Genomic DNA, 6,848 nt, shown 5'->3' with positions numbered 1-6,848 from the left:
GTAAGGTAAGTGTTTACAAAATCAATGGCTTTGATTTTCTTGTGGAATCTTAAATGTGGCTTGATGGATTAGTGAGATAGGATCGTCCGATCAGGTCGGGGTTAATGGCAATGTTATGAACCTGTAACTATTGGCCAGATCAACGGATCCGATCACATCCAAGTGGCATCCAACGGATCATCCGATCAGGTCGAGGAAAGAACATAACATCCTACACCTTTTCTATCATTTTATTAAGAAAATGATATTAGCACAATCATACTTTAATAATTGCACAAACAGAGCTTGTCTTTTCCCTTTTAATTGGTTTATAAGAGCTTTGTTTTGAACTGTGATAACCCTTGACAACTCTTTAAATAGTAAAAGACAAGATGTGTCAGTGCAATTATCAAAACATGTTGTGCTGATATCATTTCCCTTAAGCCGATATTTTATCGAGAAGAAAAAATCTGCAAAATATCCTGAAAATATCGGTAGCAGAGAAATTGCGTGTACAAAAAAGGTTCGTGGAGATATCCGATGTGGCAGTTCTTTATCCACTTTTTCTTCGTAGTTTGGATTAGGTAGAGGTCCGAGCGGGCCGTTGAGCTTCCAATACCAAAAATACCCTTCTTCTTTAAAGAAAATATCGGATAGAGCCCTTTGCTGTATGAGAGTATGGCCTACCTTATGGACGGTCCAGATCATTTCGCTATAGAATCATATCTACTTAACACAAAACTCCCTCTCTTAGTCGAAGTGATATATCCCACCCCTTTTCTTCCCTGGGCCACCCCACTAGTGTATTTTTACGATACGAGTATACAACTGCTCTTTATACATTACGAGGGGTTGGCAAATTAGGGTTTTGATGAAGTTATTTTTGGAAAAAGCTTAGCTTAGTGATGCAAAATGGGTATTTGAGTGAGATACCATGTTTTGATAATTGCACTAACCCACCTTGTCTTTTAATTTTTAATCATCTTTTGGGAGCTTTTTGGGAATTGTAATAAGCTTTGATAATTGCACTAACCCACCTTGTCTTTTAATTTTTAATCGTCTTTTGGGAGCTTTTTGGGAATTGCAATAAGCTTTTGACAGCTGGTTAACTGAGAACTTTTTGGGAATTGTAATAACGTTTGACAGCTGGTTAAATAATAAAAGACAAGGGGAGTTAATGCAATTATTCAAACATGGTAGTGCCAATATCAGTTGTTAAAACTAAGTTTAAAACACTTCCAACATCACCGGGAGGGCTAAAAAAATATAAAAAAATCCAAGTTTAAATATAGAGGAATGCTAAACTGAAGGGCTCCCATGCATAAACCATTCATAGGGTGCCCCTTTGGATTCGCATCACCAAAGTGCATTAACTGTTTATTTACTTTTACATTTTTCAGTGGGGCAGTGATAAATCGACTCCCCAAATGGATAAATCGACTCCCCATGTGTATCTCTCTCCTCTTTCTCTTTCTAACCTAGAGGAGAGAGAAAGACACATGGGTAGTCGATTTATCACTCCCCTTTTCAGTGCTATAATAAATGCACTTTGATGAGCGAATCCAACAGGGATGCCCTTGTGACTGGTTTTTGAAGGGTGCCCTTCAGTTTAGCATTCCTCTTAAATAGACACAGCTGATAGAAAAAAAAACCATTGGATGCACTGGAAATGAAAATTCATAAGAATTCATCTTATTGGAACTAAATACCAAGTTAAAATAAAATGATTATTCATATTTAATATTCAAGAAATAATAGGTATACTAAGTAACATAGCCTAACACAACCATTAAACTATCATAAACCTTGTTTTATATTTCAACTTCAATCTCTTGAAATATAACAGAAAACAACTGATAAAGGGTTCATCTACTTTTTTGTGTGTGGAAAGGGAAAGTAACAAGAATTAAAGATATGTCATCATCATACCACACAGAAATCACATTGAACTAACAAGAACTCAACAAACACAAATTCCAGTCATTATCACCTCCTTGTGGTAATTACAGTACCAACAAAAACAGAAAAAAATGTGCCAAATGGTAAGTTGCCTTGCTAGATCAAGGCTAAAGGAAGAAAAGCACTGCCATCTTACTTTGAATCAAAGATCCGAAGAATTTTCGCACAAATGACACAATTTCTCAATGAAAGATAAGAGATAAAACTCGAACGAATCACTTAAGAGTTTTTGGGAACAATTGCACAAAAAAAAATTCAGATACTAATATGGAGAATCTGAAGGCAGCTGTTTGGCTTGTTAGAGACAGGGAGCTGAGGCTGTTTAGTTCTCATTATAGTTGGGAAATAATTTTACTGAAGGACAACTTTTGAGGTTTGATGAACCATACTGTTTTGATAATGTTTTCTGCTTGTTTTCATGGGGACTAGAAACATACCAAGCATAAACACTGCGCTGGAGTCATTTAAAAAAGATGGAGTCATTTGTCAATCCAACTTGAACCTTTCCATCTAATATCCCCAAATTAGACAATATATTCCTAGAATTATGTACAATCTGCCTCCATTTGGGTCTTGGATCTCAATGACTACTGGATATTACATTTTGTGTTTAGAGCTTTATATTGATGCGGATCTAGATGCTGATGTTTATTTCTAAGTTTGATTTCAAAGGTGGCCCATATATTATCATCATATAAACACTGATTTCCGATTTCTAGAAATAAACAAGCTTTCCCTAAGAAGATTTAGGCGAGCACATTCCTTTGAGTTATATGCATAAATTGCCATTATATAGATTGAATTAGTCACAAGTGTTCGTCCGATTCAGGACTCTGACCAGTGATTAAAGAGGACTTTCCCTAACAAATATGACCTTTTACGTAAAATACCTATTATGGCAAAACAAGCTTTCCCTAAGAAGATTTCTTCATACAATCAAATTGCTCCCCTTGAACCTGGACTGAAATGCTAATGGAAACAGCTTCTTTAAACTGGAATCACCGGTTTCGGTTGAATCCTTGTCAGTTTAGTCCTTACCTGAAGTAATCTTCAGCTTAATCAATTAGTTCTATGAATTTAAAACAGATCAGCTGATTGTATCCAGTAAACTCAAGAATTGATAATTGTTTACAACAACTCAGTTGGAGCAGATATGACTGAATTTTTTTCTAAGGATAGACCCAAATGACACCAAGAGAATTTCTGCTAGCCTTGCTCTGATACCTTCTGATGTAGAGTTCAGCAAATGGAGGCAAAAATTGATTGTTTTCGACACCAAAAACAAAATTTAAAACCTTTCTCCAATTTATGGCATGAAGATCTATGGATTTCATAACTTCAGTTTCCCTAGACATTTATCCCAAGCAGAAAAAACCAAGATTGCTCCTTTGTCATTTGAACAAGAAGATCTGAAATGCTGAGGACATTGTGGTGCTCTTTCAGAACAGAACGTACCCATATATGATGCATGCTGTCAATTACCCACCCTGTTCGGAAATACTTGTGCACCCATACCTATGACACCATTCTCATTTTCTAACAGCCATTGATCGAAATGAACCACATTTCTATCCCTTGCAATGAATTTTCAAAGAAAAACAGTGAAGCTCTAATACCAGTGTTAACTCACCATGCAAGCACACATATATGAAGCAAATACTCAAGAAGAAGAATTAGGAAGATGAAGAAACAGGGAAACAAATGTATCCTCCAAGGAAATTTAATAAAAAAGAAAAGAACTTTTAGTTGCACTATCACTTGGCCTGGTCTCTATTTAGTTTTTTTCTCTTGTTTTCCCTCTATGGGTTTATTTTCTTTATAGAGAACCTAGAGCAAATAATACCCCACTAACAAGATGTTCATTTGGCTCAAAGGCCAAAATAGAAACATAGCCTAACACAACCAGCTTTTGAAAGCACAAACTATCATAAATTTTATTTTATATTTGAACTACAAATCTCATACAAAGCTTGCCGACTTGTTTACTCATCTGGCTGATGATGTCAGGCAGACTCAATTCTAATTGTATATATAGCAATAAAAAAAATTAAAAAAAACAGATGCTAATCAGATCAATCACTTGAAATATGACAGCAAGCAACTGACAAAGGGTACATCCACTTTTATTTTGTGTGGAAAGGAAAAGGAACAGGAATTAAAGATATGCCATCATACTACAGAGAAAACACATGGAACTAACAAGAACTCAACAAACACAAATTCCAGTCATTATCACCTCAAGTGGTATTCCTTTAAGAATAAAAACAGAAAAAATAATAAAGGGGCTTGAGTTATTGGATGGATGTCTTGGCCTAAATTCCAAAATATTGTGCCAAATGAAGTTCCCTAATTAGATCAAGGCAAAAGGAAGAAAAGCACTGTCATCTTACCTTGAATCAAAGATTATGTTCGTCTGCAATAAAGAGTGACACCAATACTTGTATTGAATTAAAATGCAGAGAAAAGTAGTGAGGCATGCTATGAACCTACTTTTCCAACCACGCGGCTTTTATCTCTCTTCTTCAAACTATTGTTTTATCTCTTTTCTTCTCTTTAACACTTTTCTCATAAATATTGGCTCACTTACAACCATGGTTTAAAATTTCGGTTTCGGTACCGGTTTCGGACCCCTGAAATTTCGACCTAAATTAATTAAAAAAGCTTATTTAATTCATTTCGAAATTTCGGCCGAAATTTTGTAACATTTCTTCTTCTTTTTTTAAAATTTGCATTTTCTCGAGATTTCGGCCGAAATTTGGCAAAGGCCGAAATTCAAAATTTCGCCAAATTTCGGTTTCGGTCCCCACTGAAATCCAAAATTTCGGATTTTGGTCGAAATTTAAAACCATGCTTACTACTAAATAAATGTTATGCACCATGATCTGGGTGGATCGTCGAAAGGTCGACCAAATGACAAGGCCCCACATGGGTCGGCCCAAAGGCCCACATGGGTATGTAGAATAGAAGGGAAATGCAACTGCAATGCCCATATCAATTGAACGTCCCAAAAGCAGGGAGTAACCATGACGTCAAGGTGCTGAGGTGGTTGAAGATTCAAATTAGCCAAGGAGGCTGATGTTTCTATTTAGCCAAGAAGGCTGCAGTTTCTGTTTTAGAAGACTGCAATTTCTATTTTGGACAAGTGAGGTGGCTGGATTGAATTCTGTTTTCTGTCTTGGGACAGCACACCATTTTGAACGTGAAGAGTGAAGACTGAATTATGCTTCTGTTTTAGGACACAACACTACTTTTTCTGTTTGGAAAGGAGACCATATTAGTATTAGAGGCTGAAGTGGTTTCTGGAAATTTTCAGAGTGCAACCAACTGCTACTAAATGAAAGAAGTGACAAACTGCAACTAAGATGCAAAAAAATAAAGGACCATCCATATTTCAGAGATCCTATTAATTATTAGCAATAGCTCAGGTTAGTATTCATTTCTCCTCTCCCTCTTTTTTGAAAAATTTCACTAAGGGGAAATTCTATAATTTTTATAGTTAACCATTATTAAACTGTCACGAGTGGGTACTAGAGTCCCTTAGAAAGTCTTCTTGGGCATTAAATCTAGTGTAATCTATTGAGTTGATTAGGATTAGTTTCCTTTCCAAGTTATTCTACATAAGAAAGAAAGCTTTTTAGTAACTTGTGTTTAGAGTTTTGAGCTTCTATTTGACGAGGAGTCCAAGACCATTTTTTGTGGGGCTTCAAACCTCTATATATTATAAATTTATAATGCCCAAGGGATTTTGAAAATATTCCAACAGCTTTCGTGCGGCTGCCACATCACGTGGTTTATGAAGGTTTTCAGTTGAAGAACTCGTTTAGAACACAGTTGTTCGAACCGAGCTTCTGTTACAAATCACAGAACTAGTAAACCAGTTCGGATTTCTGCACCTTGCTTCCATTGTTAATTCAGTCACAGTTCGCGCTTTAATCCTTCACCAATTCAATCCTAATGTCAAGTCAACTTCATATTACAGATCTATGGTCATAGATCTAAATGGTCACAGATCTAAAGGCCGGAACCGAAATTCATAGATATGTTGCGTGATTTCCAGCAACATTTCTCTTAAGTTCACTGGTTGTTAATGTCTCAAACCAGTCCACGAATTCTATGATGAACTAGCTGTTATAAATCAATTTCGATATCATTTTCAACATCCTATTCTCTGCCTAAATCTTTATCATGTAGTTCAGCTTCAAATCTGAACTACATCTATCCCAGATCCATAATTACATCCGTCATCACATTAGTTAACATGTGATGGGAATACAACTATTTTTGAAGTGTTGCATTGCAAAAGAAGCTTATACATCATTATGCACTAGCATTTTCCACAAGTCAAGTGTGGTGTCCTATGAAGCACGGGTACGGGTACAGGGTGCGGGTACGACACGACACGGGTACGTGGGTACGTGATTTGCCAAAAAAACCGGGTGCGGGTACGTTCGGGTACGCCGAATATAATAATATATTTTAATATTTTATTATATATTTATAAAAATTTTAAAAAAATAATTGTAGAGCAATCAAATAACAATAACATCACCAAAATGGAAAATTCTAATATTACTCTTCATTTCTTAAGTGATTAAGTTCCATATTTCATAACATGAGGCATCAATACATCATTCATTAGAAAAAAAAAGTCTGTCACCAGTATGTTGACCAGTGCCTGACAAGATGAATAATTTTTAGAGACCAAATTATGAGATTTTTTTTACCGGACTTTTGGGATTTAATAATGTTTGGACAAAATAGATTTTATGAATTTTTAAAATTTGAAAAATACCCCACCGTTTGGAAGTTAAGAAAGTTAAAATTTTGACCCGACCCTTTTTCTTTGAATTTTGTACTAGAACTGGAGAGTTGACTTTTTTTCCTTTTAGATTTGGGTGTTGAAACTATTT

This window comes from Tasmannia lanceolata, unplaced genomic scaffold (genome assembly GCF_043159265.1).
Source record: "Tasmannia lanceolata isolate RefF3 unplaced genomic scaffold, GAP_Taslan_0.1 ptg000025l, whole genome shotgun sequence".
Lineage (NCBI taxonomy): Eukaryota > Viridiplantae > Streptophyta > Magnoliopsida > Canellales > Winteraceae > Tasmannia > Tasmannia lanceolata.
Note: the sequence above shows the minus strand (reverse complement) of the source record.